At 35.1% G+C, this 18,398-nt stretch overlaps 1 protein-coding gene, 1 long non-coding RNA gene and 1 pseudogene across 10 annotated transcripts in view; 2 read left to right on the top strand and 1 right to left on the bottom strand.

The window, feature by feature from the left end:
* Nucleotides 1-18,398, top strand: part of RSRC1 (arginine and serine rich coiled-coil 1) — a 442,527-nt gene that overhangs the window by 381,574 nt on the left and 42,555 nt on the right. The window lies entirely within an intron of this gene.
* Nucleotides 14,736-18,398, bottom strand: part of LOC134732926 (uncharacterized) — a 71,504-nt gene continuing 67,841 nt past the window's right edge. For all 4 annotated transcript variants that reach the window (XR_010116480.1, XR_010116476.1, XR_010116479.1 and 1 more), the window contains one exon: nt 14,736-15,006. This is a non-coding gene — a long non-coding RNA (uncharacterized lncRNA). The remainder of the gene's footprint in view (nt 15,007-18,398) is intronic.
* On the top strand, nt 16,630-17,079 carry LOC134733295 (small ribosomal subunit protein eS12-like; annotated as a pseudogene).

Consider the following 18,398-nt stretch of genomic DNA (forward strand, 5'->3'; position numbering starts at 1 on the left):
TCTATAATTTAATATATTTAACATCAAAAAGACATTTCACAGATCTTTCATACATTGAAAAGCCATATTTTCAATGAAGGAAAACTTTTTACTTTTGGTTAGAAAGTGCTCTGAATGCGAAATTTGGTTTTTTCTAATTTTTATATTATGGTCTCTTAGATGGAAATTAGGTAAATTATAAACATCATGGCCCGCATATCAGTAACTGACATTTGGACATGCCTGCAGTGTACTGAAACCATATTCAATTGTGCATTTTATATGAACTTGTCTATGATTTATTTTACCTTGAAAGTGACTATCACACATGAAGAATACTACCGTAATTTCTCTTCCCCTGCAAAATAAACAAAAACTTTGTGCATTTTTCTAAACTCTCTTAGGTTGTGTTTAAATTTGTGACTGATTACAGAGCATCACTGGCATGTCTTTAAATGTATTGTTTAATTCATTATCACAAAGTACTATCCAGAATATTCACTATTCTTATGTGAATATGCAATCACAGGTATATTCACATACGAACCACATGAATTTCTCTGGGGAAAGGGTATAGTGTCTCTTGATACTGCCCATCTGAATCTAATTCAACAGAGTTAAGATTTTCTTTTTTTTATTTTCTTTTTTTTTTATTATTGTACTTTAAGTTTTAGGGTACATGTGCACAATGTGCAGGTTTGTTACATATGTATCCATGTGCCATGTTGGTGTGCTGCACCCATTAACTCGTCCGTCATTTAGCATTAGGTGTATCTCTTAATACTATCCCTCCCCCCTCCCCCCACCCCACAACAGTCCCCAGAGTGTGATGTTCCCTTTCTTGTGTCCATGTGTTCTCGTTGTTCAATTCCCACCTATGAGTGAGAACATGCGGTGTTTGGTTTTTTGTCCTTGCGATAGTTTACTGAGAATGATGATTTCCAGTTCCATCCATGTCCCTACAAAGGACATGAACTCATCATTTTTTATGGCTGCATAGTATTCCATGGTGTAAATGTGCCACATTTTCTTAATCCAGTCTATCGTTGTTGGACATTTGGGTTGGTTCCAAGTCTTTGCTATTAAGATTTTTAAACAAGAACATGAAAGGAAGGACAAGCCTGAGCTTTCAGAAATGACCTGCAGAAGAAGCAGAAAACCACCTTGCTATGTGAGGAAGGAGGTGCTTGAGCTTTATTTTGGTGGGCTGATTTGCGGGCCGCTAGGAAGTAGTGTCGTTTATATTGTCATCTGACTCAGCCCTAGAAGCCAATTTCCTTAATCGGCATAGATTGTTCTTTATTCAACTTACACCTAAGTCATGTTACGTATCAAATAAAGCCTTATGATTGGTGCCCGTCGCTTCCTAATCCCCATCAAGCTAGAGTCAGTGATCCTGCTCTGTGTATCCAGGTTACCCTGTACTGTTCTATTCGCATAGCTAAACCCTAAACCACAGATCATAGGCAATCACTGAATAAACTTTGTTTTTTTTTAGTGTTCTCTCATCTCAAAAATTGGGAAATTGAGTCACAAATTGGTTATTTACACAAATCACATAAGAGAACAGAAACTATATCACGTAGTTGGGAAATTACTGTGAGTTTGGAATTCAGTTTGGTCAACATCATTGACATTTTTTGGAATTCAGTTTGGTCAACAGCATTGAAATTTTATTTTTTAATCATAGCAGCTGAATTAAGTTACTAGTTCCTGAAAGAGGTAGAGCACAGCAGCTCACAGACTGGCTGTGTCACAAACTGAAAGAAGACAGGAATCAAGCAAAAGAAAGTAATTTAAAAACCTAATTGAGGTTATTTTAAATGTGAATTTGTATACAAACAAATGTTGAAAGCTTCTTGAAGATATTTACAGTGTACTGCTTTTCTTTCTATATTCTTATTCCATTTTCTATTTGGATGAACTCCTCTGCTTTTTGTCATTTAAATGGTAATAATAATGTGGGCTCTACTAGAATGTGAGCTGCTAAAGAGCAGAGACCATTTCTGTATGTAGACTTTGGTTTGCCCAGCACCTAGCACAGAGTGATTTGTGTAATAATTAGAAAATGAAAGATTATGATTCCGTAAGGAATCCTAAAAACTCAGAGCAAAGAGTTCATTTTGAAAATGCAGAATTTGATTCTTTTAATCTAGAAAGGCAGTTTAATAAAGTCATTAAACTGATTTATTGTTTGAATGTACTTGTCTTTGTTTTTCCCCTCAATAAAAATAGTTTTATTGAAATTATTAAATTCTTTTTAATAGTGAATTAACTAATTAGTTTAATAAAATTCACATTTACAAAGAGAAAGCTACTACTCAGCAGAAGAAAAAACAGATAAATTAATAGCATTGCTGAGGGTCTTATCCAAAAAATAAATACCAAATTGAAAATTATAAAATCAAAATGTATTTGCATTTATGCATATTTTAATATGATTATGTTCAGTAATCTGTTTTACCTGTGTAACATAAATCTTAATCCAGCAAATATTCTTCAACTTTTAGTTTTCACTTTAATTATTATTACTTCACTTTAAGAAGCAATCAGTTCCCCTAAAACAGCCCTTGGATTTTTCAACAGATGGAAGTTTATCTTAGATCAAAGCAAAGCTTCTGTTTCAATGTAGTCCTGCCTTTAGGCAGGAATGGACAAGAAGACTTCTTAAAGTCCCCTCCATCCCTTTGTTTTATTTGTAAATCTCACGGCTCTTTAGTGAGATAAAATAGATGGAACCTCCAGTGCCATAAAAGAAAATAGAAATCACGTCATCCTCAACTATCATACTCTGTAAGTTATTTTTACCTTTATTATTGAAAAGGTAGGCCTTAGAAGTATAGTAAACAATGTAATACTTAAAGTTATTATTTCCTAACCCATGAAAAAAAGTTTTTATTTCTCCACTTTATAATTATGGTGTCCCTACATTATTTTTATTGTAATTGTATTGCCAAATCAGGTATGAGATTAGATGTTGGATGTTATATGTAATCTGCACAGAAATCAAATTATTTAACCTCTAAGCCCACAATACCCCCTCCTGCTGGTTTGCTGTTAGATATTCAGTATTTTCTTGTCATGAATACAAATGGAGGACAAATTAGAATCTACAGACAGCTGACCTGAGCTTCAGATTAGAGACTGGGGGGCTTGTGCTATTTTAAATGTTTTAATTATCATAGTCCCAGTAGCCATTTGAAGGACACACATAAAATCATTTTCAACAAAAGAAAAAGAAAAAGCTCATCCTCCTTCTTCCTCTTAATATGAATGTTTGACTGTGATTACATTTGCACTTCCATTGGAACTATGCTAATTTACTGCATTAAGTTAGGTCTATTAGTGGTAGTAATTTTTTAAACACTAAACATTCTCAGTAATATTTTCAGTTGATGTGTTTGCCTTGTTGCGAGGATGATATGTATTTCTCATTTTATTTCATAGACAATAGATCTTCGGTGTTTAAGTATAAAGCCTAATCTAAACAACAGATCTGGTAATTCCCATTGAATATGGTAAAAATATATGGGAATAATGGACTAATTTAGATGTGATAGCATGTATTTGCATTAGTAAAGAATAGAGAACCCATGTGAAATGAGCTGAAAAGATCATTCTGGGAATGAAAAATGTTTAATGTGTGACAGTCTGAGATTTATCTTTAAATATTGATGCTTACTTGAAAACTTTGACAATTTAAAGGGGTTACAGATTGTAATGTTGTATTCATTGATTAAATAAAAATGTTTATAGGTATTTATAGAGCAAAGAAATAAATGTAATTTTTAAAAAGACAAATTTAAGTTTGTTCATTTAAAAAGTAAGTTTATATTAATTTTATTCTCAAGAATATATTATTCTGATGCCTACAGTCTTGAATTTGCATTTTTTTGTTTCTTGTATATATTGGTGTAATGTTGATTTGATTAGTTACGCCTGACTAGTAAGCAGTGAAACATTTTTATATACTCTTGGGAAATAAATTTGGCAGAAAATCAGCATGAGTAGATTTAATTATCACTCTGAGACCTTTTCCTTTTCTAGCTTAGTGATCCTGAAACGCCATGTGTCTCACTGAAATCTGTGTGGACGCTAAGCTTCGCTTCCCAATTTGTTCCTCCATGCAATGATAAGCCAAGCAATTACTGGTTTATTGATTTTTCATCATGGCAAATTTAAAGTTGATTTTTTCCTGAAAAGGCAGGGGTGATTAAGTGTTTCCCCTCGGTTTAGTACAAGAGAGCTATGTGGCAGAATCTAATATCCTGAGGTCAACCTCTGCAGGCAGATAATACGGTGTCTTGGCCACGTGTTAAAGAGAGAAATCAGGGCTACAAATGTGATAGGATATATGTGGAGACAGTTTAATTTGCTCCATTTATATGAACAAGTCATGTGTCACATGCTTGGAAAACATCATTTTGAATGGACTTTGAAGTGAAGCCCACGTGGGTAGAAAGAATAAATGAGTACAAACAAGAAAGATGTTATTGGTTATTAAGGGAATTTCACTATCATTTTTAAATGAAAATAAGTAAACCATTGGTATATAGGATGTTCAAAACATGGAGTGAAATCCACATATACCATTGTGAGGATTTGCTGGTCTGTAAAATGCAAAAATAACCTGTCTTGTAAGAAAATTATGATTAAGTTATGCATACGAGTTTTAAATATATGTATACATTCTAATCTGTGCATGCAGTTCTCTGGCAGCAGTATATTTTTGTGCTTTTGAAAGGTAGAAATTTTTAAATCAAATATTCAGTGCATGATTCCAAAGTAATTTATGACTCAAACAATTTTTGGAAATGATATTATTTCCTAGGAGTTACTAATTATAAATAAGAATATACATAAAGAGAGACCTAACTGTGGTGAACTTTAAACCTAAAAATGGTGAGAAAGCCCATCTATAACTCGACTGAATACTTACCGTAATTCTTCAATAAAATGAAATGGTTCTAGTTTTAGCTTTTCCAGTTATAGCAGGAAAATATGTTTGCTAAAACATAAAATATAAGATGCAGATTCTCTACATGCTAGTTTTTCTTAGTCTATTATATGAAAGCTAAATGTTTAACAAAATGTTTAACAAATCTAACCTGGTCCTAAATCTACAGAGCCCATTTTCCAACTAGTTTTATCATTTTTCATTATGGTTCCTCAGTATTTACTCATTAGCAGTTTACTTTATTCTTCCTTTATCATTATGATTCCAGAAAGATTCTAATTGTTTTCTCCTGGTAACCTAAGAATGAAGATTGTAGGCTGCTTTATGTATCTCGTTTACTAAAAAGTCCACTTGGATGTGTCATAATTACCTGAAGTTGATTGTATGTTACATTTTTGGTGAATCACTGAAATTATTCCATGGTTTTAATATTAAAATATTTTTATTTCTAAAATAATATAAACATTGGAATCCCTTGGAAACCATGGTGCTAAAAGCAAATATTTTATTATATACACAAAACCAAGCTTACTTTAATATATCTTTTAAAATCTAACACAAAGGATATAAAATGAATATATTAAGGTAACTCATAGCATCTATTATCTCACTAGCACCAAGGCAATGTATAACACCACGGTTCTGCCTCTGATTAAGTCTTTTCCTGTGAATTAAAACCCATGTGGCTAGATTGCACTTGACATTCAGGAATCTGTCTTCCACTTAGTTTATCAGTATTTCAGCTCGGAAGTTTTGTGGTTTTTATTTTTTCCTACATGTGACACTGACTGTCTTACTACTTTTTTGACATTGGTGAATCTCCCATCTCAAAGTTACATTTAGAAACATATGTGAATTATTTTCAGTTGTGTAATAAATTTACATGAGTATATTATTTTCCAATACAGGTTGACTTTAATAAATTAGATAACTGTGATTTTCACTGACTTACAGTTTTCATTTAGACATTTTCCTCTAAAACAATAAAAATTACAGAAAATGTTCTAACTTTAATTAAAAAGAATTTTCTGCCTGGCTTGATGTGAAGTCATATGCATATAAAATATTCATATAGTATTTAAAATAATTTAGTTCGGCATGATTTTTAAAGGCTTATCTGTAAATATGAAAGAAAAAATCATAACATTTCTTCAAAAGTGCTTGCTTGACTATTTAACAGCCGTACAGATTATCATTTCTCTACGTATTTAGCAATACTCTGCCACATCCTCATCCCTTTTTTAGAACCATTACAGATATTTTCAGACTAAGAAAATGCAAATATATTGTATTACTCTTTTAAATGTTCATTCCTCTCCCAGTCTACAAGTGTTAGTTGAGCTAATGACTAATTGATAAATCACATTCTAATGTCCCTTACCTGACTTCTAGTGTTGACTGAGCAGCATTGACCTCTTACAGTTAATGGTTGTTCAAAGGGAGAGGTCATTATGGAAACTGGATCACTGCCTTGCTATTTCATTCACATCCTTCTGTTGGCAAAACCTCCTATCTGTTCCAGGCACCATGTTAAATGCTAGGGCTGTGAAGATAAATTAGGCAAGCTTCTTGTTCTAAAAAAGTTTGCAGCCTATTGAGGGGGAGGGGGAGGAATATGTCATGTGCATAAACACGTATAAAACAAAATAGAAATAAGCTCCAATAAAGATGCTGGTAGACTGCTTGTGAGAAGGGAGAGATTACTTGCAGCTGAGAGAATTGGGGAATGCCTTGAGGAAATTGCTTACATTTTTCAAATCTGTCAGTATGCACAAGCCCGGAGTAAACATATAGGTGGTGGGGGAGGTGAGAGAACATTTTTTAAGTTTATATTAAATGCCTTTACCAGTGCTAAAACCAAAACATAGGTTACCTAATTTTAGCTCCACAACAACCCTGTGAATTATTATTCTTATTTTATAAATAAAGAAACTGGACAAGTTAAGTGACTTCCTCAAGGTCCTACAGCTAATAAGTAGTAGAGATTGCACTGAAAATTTCTTTTTCTAGCATTATACTCAGAGCTCTTTTTACTGTGTTACAACCAACTAGTGTAGCCCACACAGCAATTGGATCTGGATCTTCCACAGCAACATGTAATTATACCAGTGTGTCCCAAACCTGGCATACATCAGAATCACTTGAGGGTTGTTTTTAAAATATCTCGATTGCAAACACCTTATATTTTTCTTAATTTTGAGGAGTCAGCCCAACAACCTGTGTATGTTCTTAAAGTTTCTCAGCTGATTCTTACTTTCATTCAATACTGTTGCACAGATAAGCACTTGGAAACAACTGCTTTAAGCAATAGGGCTAACCAATTACAAACATGATTTACCACATACTACAAGAATGAATATGTAGTCATGTATCTATATTGAATCACATTCTTTTTTTAACCAGTAATTGATTTATTTAAATATTCAATTTATAATTTTGAAAGTGCCATGATTTCTGATCAGAATATTTCTGGATCTCTGAAAAATAGCAAACCATACTTCTTTGATACTATGACACACTTTTTATTTTTCACGTTTTAACACTCTGCAATCAAGATGCATCTTACAATTAATGTCATCTTAAAATCACTGTTAGCCAGATAGCAGCTGTGACTCTTGATGTTATTGTCTATTTGATGAACTTGGTTGTTATTCCTGGCCACATGAAAGGTCAACTAAGTCCTCAACTGGCTATCAGGAAAACATTTAAAGATCACGTGAGGAGAGAATATTATCCGTGAGTTGTGATCCGAAAACCTTCACTGGCACCTTCTGATAAAGTCAAAAAAGTGCCTGAATAAAAAACTCGCTGAATAGGCCAGGCACAGTGGCTCATACCTGTAACCCCAGCACTCTGGGAGGCTGAGGTGGGCAGATCACCTGAGGTCAGGAGTTTGAGACCAGCCTGGCCAACATTGTGAAACCCCATCTCTACTAAAAATACAAAAATTAGCCGGGCGTGGTGGTGGGTGCCTGTAATCCCAGCTACTCAGGAGGCTGAGGCAGGAGAATTGCTTGAACCCGGGAGATGGAGATTGCAGTGAGCTGAGATCACGCCATTGCACTCCAGCCTAGGAGACAAGAGTGAGACTCCATCTCACGAAAAAAAAAAAAAACTGGCTGAATGGGTTTCAGTAACTTGGAAGAAAACCCAAGAGACAATAATGGAACACTCTGTTAAGAAAGACTGCCACACAAATATTCTTGATGGCAAAGAGATTATTGTGCACAAAAATGTGGACACTGACAACCCTTAAATGGCAGTCACAAGAGTGATATTCCAAGTGTGAGGGTTTGCAACTATCCTAGAAAATGTGTTTCTTTCATCTTATCTTTTTATATATGTGCAAGGGTGATATGTAATTTTTAAAAATCTGTTATGTCTGAAAGAACTCTTTTGATAAGTATAAAAAATTCCAAATAATAGGAAAGTATTGTGCCACAATTTAATTGACAGCTTTTTCTTACTGTTATGTAAAAGAATTTTGTATTACAGTTAATCACATCTTAGAATTGATGAAATATGATATTAATACCTGTATCGCATTATTTTATTGTAGTTTTATCATTTAATTTCTCTGTTGTGACCTGCCATCCACGTTCAGCTCAGACAAGAAATTCTTTGTGGCTATGACTGACAAGAGGATGTTTTTTCTCAACCAGTGCTGACCATATTGGAAATTTTAGACATTAAAGAAGAGCTGCTTAGAAATTAGAGTATATCAAGATGTTGTTAGAAACTTTAGAAACTCTAGCAAAGGGTCCATTAAAGAAATAAAATTCCCTGATAATTTTTTTAATAAAATTAATTTTCTTTTTGACAGGTGAAAGAGACCATTCCCATGTTAACCTCTACTGTTAAATGAGTAGCTTATTTCTAACTAAGTTAAGCCAGGAGATGAGTCCCTTTGTTTAACACTTCTTAAAGTAAAAGTTAACATCCTGCCTTTATCTAATTGCTATCAAAGACATTAGTCTATTTGGCTCTAGCATGATTCAATTGCATGAGGTCATGCAGCCTAGCTGTAATAACTTAAAGTGCTTCACTTGGTGATAAGGAAATATATTAAAATGCTCTCAGGTTTATTATTGCCTAAGGTCATGCTTTATGGTCAGTCCATTTACTGAAGTTTTGTTGTAATAGCACTAACCTGAACTCAACATTTTTAAGTCTTTCAATACAAGAAACATGCTAAGTTTTAAGAAATTATGCTTATATTTTAATCCACTTAAGGTTTATTGTTTTCATTTTTACCACTTGGTAGTAGAGTTGGAAATAGTTTTGTTATCTCGTCACTAAAGCATACATAAAAGGTTTTTTCCTTCAGCCTTAATTTTTGAAAACATTTTAAAACTTTAGAAAAACTCTGCTATGTGAATGGGAAGGCTTTGATTTAATTTCATTTTTACTTTGATTTCAAATCTTTCTTTATACTTTCATAAATAACCAAATGCAAGCAGGTTCTTCCAAGTCCACCCTTTGTATCCCACATGAGCATGTGCTGCTTCATTAGGCTGGCTCAACCACCTGGTGTGGAATCTTTAGCCTCAAGAGACTATCTTAACATCTGGCATTAGCTATGATCTTTGTATATATATGCTTAATCTTTTTATTGACATTTTATAAAGAAAAAATGTGGGACAAATTATGGTGGATATAGAACAATACAAAATAAAGTTTTAGTTTATTTTAGTTTATTTTTATATAATTTATGTATTTAGTTCATTTTATATAAAACAAACCAGTAAAAAACATAGATAGTATTTCAAATTAATTTATCTTCAAATTTAGTGTGATATATTTTATATAAAAGATATTTATGTAAAATATTGTTGGTTGAGTTACTACCGTAGGGTCAAATGCAGTCATCCTTAAAAAAAAATTATACACTTTGTTCTGTAATTGAATACATTGTTGTAGCTTTTTTAGTATCATTTCTAATAGAGTAAAATTTAGGATGATTTGATAGTAAAACAGGAAAAGGGATTAGTATCTTACTAACCTTCTGAAAGATAATATAGTTGAGTTTCTGAACTAGGGAATATTGAGATAATGTATGAAAGCAAATGTTTTCTTATCACAGAACAACTAAAGAACATTATCCATTATGTGCTGAAAAAAACATAAAGGGAGTTATTGAGTAAGTATAACTGAACTAGTTACAATGTAAACAAAAGTGCTGTAGCTTGTTTTTCTATGAAAATCTCTTTCTTTACTACTTTCAATTTTTTTTGTTTTGTTTTGTTTTGTTTTGTTTTGTTTTTGAGACAGAGTCTCGCTCTGTCGCCCAGGCTGGAGTGCAGTGGCACCATCTCAGCTCACTGCAAGCTCCTCCTCCCGGGTTCACACCATTCTCCTGCCTCAGCCTCCCGAGTAGCTGGGACTACAGGCATCCACCACCATACCCAGCTAATTTTTTGTATTTTTAGTAGAGATGGGGTTTCACCATGTTAGCCAGGATGGTCTCAATCTCCTGACCTCATGATCCGCCCACCTCACCATCCCAAAGTGCTGGGATTACAGGCGTGAGCCACCACGCCCAGCCCCTTCAATTTTTCTAAAGGATTAAAAGAAGCTAAATTATTCTTAGTGCAATTCTTTAAATTATCCTGTGTATTTAAAATGGAGCAAAACTGGCACCGTGTGCAGAAAATAAAAGTAGTATGTAGTGATGTAAAGTATCATTATTTTATTTGTATATTTATAGATATAGTTATTCCATTTAGTAGTAGTTAAATTTTTAAAAGCAAATTGAGTATGAGTTATCAAATATGGTAGAGCTGTCATTTTTATCTATTTAATTTAGATAAAGTAGACATTACACTTCATAATGTATTTACTTGGATATAGGACTATGTTGAGAATATATGTGATAGATCCGTAGGTGAATGGAGAGAAATTTGTGCTTTGAGCCCAAGAGATGGAAACTGACGCTAATCTTAATCTGCTGACCTGCTGAATGATCTTGATTAGTGTTCATATTATACACATACTGCTAAGATTGGGAAGATTGTGCAGCTACTAAATGCATTGCTATTATAAGTTAAAAGGACAAAGATTAACAGCGGTGTTTGAACACTAATGTAATATAACAGATTCACCAAGTGTAATTTTAGCACTTGAAGACAAACTTCTCTAATAATTTGTGGAGGGAGCAGAGATGTCATTTATTATTCTGATATTTATGAGGTCAGTACATTAAACTATATAAAACTTTTGCTTTTCAATAATTATCTTTTGCTGCCCTGTTTTGATATTAACTGAAACTGATAATTTTATCATGGTTTTCCCAGTTAATGTGGCTTATATGATAGCTATCTCATTTCCTCTTGTCTACCAGGAAATAGCCCAGAAGAAAGAGGTGTAAAATAAATAAAATCATAATTAAAGCAGTACACTCACTGAAAACCACTTTGCCCATTTAAGATTTTTAATTTGGCAAATGTGAAAATGAGAAGTGTTCTTCATGTGGATCCCTAGTGATCAGAAATGGTTTATGGTACCTTATGTATGGAATGATGTAAACTTGAACTGACTTTTACAGCCAGATCACTCAGTCTATCACAGAATTATCCAGGAGTATTGGAGAGGCAGGATTTTGCTTTGTTTTGTTTTGTTTGGTTTGGTTTTTTTGGTGTTTCTTGCCTGAGTTAGGTATGGCTCTTTGGATCCCAAATGAAGAATGTTAAGGCTTTTGGTATAACTGGCTTTGTTATAATAAAATTGTATGTTTTAACTGATTGACAACTGGTAAAAGGGGACTTTAACTGAAAATTTTAGTTAAATTAAGTCAGCCATTTTGAATGTTTAACAATTTAATATTTATGGACATGTGTTTGATTATCTTTGATTATCAAATTATATGCTGGAGTAATGAAAATAAAGATAACTCAGTATGATTTTCATGTATGATTGTAGAACATATCAACAGTGAAAAACTTTTACTTTTGACACCTGGTGCTATGGGTTGGAACATTCTGAGTGGAATGTCATTTAGCCAGAGGTTTTGCCTTTTTTTATAGAATATGAAAAGGAAGGTGACGTTTCAAGGAGAATATTTTAGATCTCAGTAGCATTTTTATGAGTTTTTTAAACCTGTGTGTATTAGTCCATTTTTCACACTGCTATAAAGAACTACCTGAGACTAGGTAATTAATAAAGAAAAAAGGTTTAATTGACTCACAGTTCCACATGGCTGGGGGAGGCCTCAGGAAACAATCATAGCGGAAAGCATGTTTTACATGGTAGCAGGAGAGAGAGAGTGGGTGAGCAGGGGGGAACTGTCAGACACTTTTAAACCATCAGATCTCATGAGAACTCACTCACTATTACAAGAACAGCATGGGGGAATCCATCCCCATGATTCAGTTACCTCCCACCAGGTCCTTCCCTTGAGACGTGAGGATTACAATTCAAAATGAGATTCAGGTGGGGACACAGAGCCAAACCATATCACTCTAAGTTGTATATATTTAATATGAGCTTTTCCTAAGTGTTAAGTAATAACCTAAGACAGTTTTTAAAGCCATAATATATTTTCAAACAGTACTCCCATTATAAGATTAGACAATTTTGAACAAATCTGGTCAAAGCTACTATTTGACTGTTTTAGTTACAGAATGTTCTCTGGATAGCTGCAGATGGTATAGGAAATTGTTCTAAACATCTTCTTCCCCCCAATATAGTCCAGAAATGGGCTGGGAGGTGGAGAAATTCTCTTTATTTTTCTCCCTCTGCCACTTCCCCAGAAGGAAAGTGCCAGTTGCTTCTGATTAATTGAGCTTTATCCTGACTTCTGTTCTCACTCTTCAAGTTTACATTTTATTTATCTTCTCAGTGCCATTTTATTTCCTCTTTTTCCTATTTAAATTAAGTCATAAAATGTTAGAACTATAAGGAATCGTAAAAATCATAATCTAGTTTAGCTTTCTCATTGCTATCTTTACAACTAAGAATTTATTTTCTTCCATCTCCTTTCTATCCCCACCCTGCTCCCACTCCTCCCCCGCAACACACACAGACAACCTTTGCCAGAAGAAATGTAGTGAAGGGGAAAAAGCAAAACCAGATTAAGGGCAGAAATGTGTTTCTAAGACTGTGATGCAGAGAAAGAAGCTCTAAATGTCATCTTGCTTGGGAAAGTGGCCATTTCTGTCAGAGAAAAGTGCTCTATGAGGACAGGCAATAAGCCGAAAGAGGCAGTCATAGTATTTTAATTAACTCTACCGGAGGGGGAGTGGGGATCTTAAGCAGGGTCACAGAATTGGAGGAAGTAGATTGAAGTAAAGTGAGATTTGTTAAATCTCTTTTAACAAATGCTGTAAGAAGACCTAATCATCATCTACTGAGTTGAAGCAGTAGGTCATTGTTCACAACTAAGTAATTATTGAGTACCTTGCATTGGAGGCACCAATAAACTTTTATTCTCCCCAGTAGAAGTCTTTGAAGCAGTTTTAATCAGGTCCTGTACTCATGTTTTGAAGTTTAGACTTTTAGTTTGTTTTCTGTTATGGGGTGAGAAGAGAAAGGGGAGACTGGGTAGAGAATATTTAGGAAACAGGAAAATAGGAAATACTTTGTGCCCCATACCTCTCATTTAGAGTTACTTCTAAAACAACTTTTTGTTTTTTAAAGAAATGCTCTATACCTGAGTCAAATTAGAGAAAATAGATTTTTTGATGTACTGTTAAAAAACAAAATTAGTCAAATTTAGCATACTTCAATTGAGCTAAGAATAATTCACATATCAAGCATCCCTCAAAACCAGAAGAAGGTCAGAGAGCTTCATTCCACAATATGGGCAGGCAGCATTTATGGACAGAAGATGGAAGTGAGGTACAGAAACAACCTGATTGTTTATAGCTCAGCATTTGACTCATTTGGACATGGAATGATCAGCTGGCCATCTGTGATTGACTGAAGCTCAGCTACTGTGATAGGCTGAGACTCAGCTGGTTGTTACATAAGTATATCCTTATGTTAGGCTTTCGGTTACTTTACCTACTAAATTAGGTTCCAGTTAGTTACATAAGGACTCAAGTATGGAGACATCCTTCAGGCCAAATTTAGTTTAATTTATAAATATCCAAGGAAGTAAAAAAAATTAAGAAAGATTAAAGACTAGAATAAACATACCTGAGATAGATTATAAAAATAAAAGTGGAGGAGGGGGCAATTTAAAAGACTAAAGCAATGAAATTATTGAAATTATTTTATCACTTCAATATTAGTCACATGCTGCTTATTGACAGGGATACATTCTGAGAAATGTCATTAGGTGCCATTTTGCAAACATTGTAGAGTATACTCTCACAAACCTAGGTGGTATAGCCTACTACACACCTCTACTATATGGTATAGCCCGTTGCTCCTAGGCTACAAACCTACAAACCTGTACAGCAAGTTACTCTGTAGGCAGTCATAACGCAGTGGTTATTTGTGTCTCTAAACATAGAAAAGCTGTGGTAAAAATATGATATAAAAGATTTTTTAAATGGTACATCTATATAGGGCACTTAACCATAAATGGAGTTGTAGAACTGGAAGTTGCTCTAGGCGAGTCAGTGAGTGGTGAGTGAATTTGAAGGCCGAGGACATTGCTGTGCACTACTGTGGACTTTATAAACACTGTATGTTAGGCTATACTAAGTGTATAGAAAGCATTTTTTTCTTCAATAATAAATTAACCTTAGCTTACTGTAACTTTTTTACTTCATAAACTTTAAATTAAATTTTAAAACTTTTTAGCTCTTCTGCAATAACACTTAAAACACAAATATTATACACTGTACAAAAAATATTTTCTTTTTTATACCTTTATTCTTTAAGCATTTCCTCTATTTGCAGTTTTTTTAACTGTTTTAACTTTAAAACTTTTTTGTTAAAACTAGAACACAAACACATACATTAGCCTAAGCTTTCACAGGGTCAGAATTGTCAATATCAACGTCTTCCACCTCTGTATCTTGTCTCACCAGAAGGTGTTTAGGGGCAATAACATGCATGGAGCTGTCGTCTCTTATGGTAACGATATCTTCTTCTGGAATACCTCCGAAAGGCCCTGCCTGAGGCTGTTACGATAAAAAATATAGTATAGTAAATACATAAACCAGTAACATAGTCATTTATCATCAAGTATTATGTGCTCTACATAATTGTATGTGCTATACTTTTATAAGACTGGCAGCACTGCTTTGTTTGTTTGTTTCCACCAGCATCACCACAGATGCATGAGTTATGTGTTGTGCCACAGTGTTAGGGTAGCTATGACATCACTGGGCAATAGGAATTTTCAGCCCCATTATTATAATCTTATGGAACCACCGTTGTGTATTTTATATGCAGCCTGTTATTGACCAATACATTTTTGCACATTATAATTTTCTTCATATAAAGCAAGATCTCCAATATGAATTGTTTTTTGTTTTTGTTTTTTGGGTTTTTTGTTTGTTTGTTTGTTTTGACCATGTCTCACTCTGTCACCCAGGCTGGAGTAGAGTGGCACGATCTTGGCTCACTGCAACTCCACCTCCTGGGTTCAAGCGATTCTCCCACCTCAGCCTCCTGAGTAGCTAGGACTACAGGCGTGTGCCATCATGCCTGGCTAATTTTTGTACTTTTTGGTAGAGATGGGGTTTCACCATGTTGTCCAGGCTGGTCTCAAACTCCTGACCTCAAGTGATCCACCCACTTCAGCCTCCCAAAGTGCTGGGATTACAGGCATGAGCCACCACGCCTGGCCTCCAGTGTGAATTGTTTATGCAACATTTAGTTTCTGATTATGCACACACTGCCCACAGTCACTCAGAAAACTTAAGTAATTGAAATGGTGTTTTAGTGACAGCTTAAGTCAGAGGTCAGCAAACTAAGACCAATCAGCCAAATCCAGCCCACCACCAAGTTTCATAAAGTACTGTTGAAACAAAAGCCACTCTCATTTGTTTACATATTGTCAATGGCTGTGTTTGTGCTGCAACAGCAGAATTGAATAGTTGTGACAGAGACTGTATGGCCTACAAAGCCTAAAATACTTACTGTCTTGCCCTTTACGGCAAAAGTTTGCTGACGCCTGGCTTAAATAAGAAAGTAATTCTAATACCAAAATACAATTACAAATATAATATGAAATATAATTATCTATATATACATACACACATATGTTATATAAGTACAAGTGGACATAAAAGAGAAATTATTGGGGAATGATGTCTTCTTTTGTGGTATTTGTGCCCCTCTACTACTCTTGCCTAGCTTTTTTTGCCCTGCATATTAAATATTAGTATTACATTCTTTATAAAATATATCTAGCGGTGCAATTGGGGCACAAAATTTACTCTATGAATAGTTACTCTTCCTCTGAAGAACTGAATTTTGATTTTATGTGTTTGTCATATTTTTGCATACTTGGGAGATCGGATTTCTGTTTAAACAGGATAGACTAGTGGTTTTCAAACTTTAGTGTGCCTCAAAATCACCTGGAGACTGATTGTTCCACTCCCAGAGTTTCTGATTCAGGGGGTCTGAGATAGGGACTAAGGATTGCAGTGCTAAGAAGTACACCCAGGTGATGCCGATACAACTGGTCTGGAGAGCACACTTTGAGAACCACCAGAATAGACCTTCATTATAGTAAAAGAGTAATAGGGACCCATGGAAAGACAGCATTCACTGAGATAGCCTGAGTCTTCTGAAAATTTACCACCCTTTCCCAGAGTTGGCCTTGTGGCATTATGGACATGAATACTGTTTTACAAAACGTGCTGAAGACTGCCTTCATCCATGATGGCTTAGCATGTGGAATTTGCAAAGCTGCCAAAGCCTTAGACAGGTTCCAAGCCCATCTTTTACATGTTTGCATCCAGCTGTGGTCAGTGATGAGCCTGTGTGTCATGTTGGTGGTGGCCTTTTGTGCTGAACACCAAATCTACCTAAGTAAGGTTGATGACAGTAAGAAACTAGGGGAAGAGATGGGCCTCAGAGAGGGAAACCCTGTAAAGTCATTGGTTGCAATTGTGTAGTAGTTAAGGACTATGGCAAAGAATCTCAGGCCAAGGATGTCGTTGAAGAGTGCTTCAAATGCAAAAAAATAAGCAAATAAAAAATTTGGCTCATGGAGAAAAAGAGAGAAGGTTTAAGTAGAGATGAAAAGCAGAACATAAAATAGAATATATACTATGAAAAAAATTTAAATTTTTTTAATTGTGGTAAAAGAATACATAAGAAATTTTGCCATCTTAACCATTTTAAGTATACAGTTCAGTAGTGTTATGTATATTCACACTGTTGTACAACAGATCTCCAGAACTTTTTCATCTTGCAAAACTGAAACTCTATACCCATTAAACTATAATTCCCCCTTCCCCCTCCCCCCTAGCCCCTGGCAACCACCATTAGGAGTGTACCTCCTTTTTTTTCCATAAGTTATTGGGGTACAGGTGGTATTTCGTTACATGAGTAAGTTATTCAATGGTGATTTGTGAGATTTTGGTGCATCCATCACCCGAGCAGTATACACTGCACCATATTTGTAGTCTTTTATCCCTCGCCCCCCTCCCACTCTTCCCCCCAAGTCCCCACAGTCCATTGTATCATTTTTTTTTTTTTTGAGATGGAGTCTCGTTAAGCCGCCCAGGTTGGAGTGCAGTGGCGCAATCTCGGCTCACTGCAACCTCTGCCCCCCGGGTTCAAGCAATTCTTCTGCCTCAGCCTCCACAGTAGCTGGGACTAAAGGCGGGCGCCACCATGCCTAGCTAATTTTTGTATTTTTAGTAGAGATGCGGTTTCACCGTGTTGGCCAGGATGGCCTCGGGATCTCTTGACCTCGTGATCTGCCTACCTCAGCCTCCCAAAGTGCTGGGATTACAGGTGTGAGCCACCATGCCCAGCCCATTGTATCATTCTTATGCCTTTGTGTCCTCATAGCTTAGCTCCCACATATCAGTGAGAAGATACAATGTTTGGTTTTCCATTCCTGAGTTACTTCACTTAGAATAATAGTCTCCAGTATCATCCAGGTTGCTGCAAATGCTGTTAATTAATTCCTTTTTATGGCTGAGTAGTATTCCATCGTGTGTGTGTGTGTGTGTGTGTGTGTGTGTGTGTGTGTGTGTATCTCACAGTTTCTTTATCCACTTGTTGATTGATGGGCATTTGGGTTGGTTTCACGATTTGCACTTATGAATTGTGCTGCTATAAACATGAGTGTGCATGTATCTTTTTCATATAATGACTTCTTTTCCTTTGGGTAGATAGATACCCAGTAGTGGGATTGCTGGATCAAATGGTAGTTCTACCTTTAGTTCTTTAAGGAATCTCCATGCTGTTTTCCATAGCAGCTGTATTAGTTTACATTCCCACCAGCAGTGTAGAAGTGTTCCCTGATCATCACATCCATGCCAACATCTATTTTTTTTTTTTATTATGGCCATTCTTGCAGGAGTAAGGTAGTGTTGCATTGTGGTTT

The sequence above is a fragment of the Symphalangus syndactylus genome, chromosome 17 (genome assembly GCF_028878055.3).
Source record: "Symphalangus syndactylus isolate Jambi chromosome 17, NHGRI_mSymSyn1-v2.1_pri, whole genome shotgun sequence".
NCBI lineage: Eukaryota > Metazoa > Chordata > Mammalia > Primates > Hylobatidae > Symphalangus > Symphalangus syndactylus.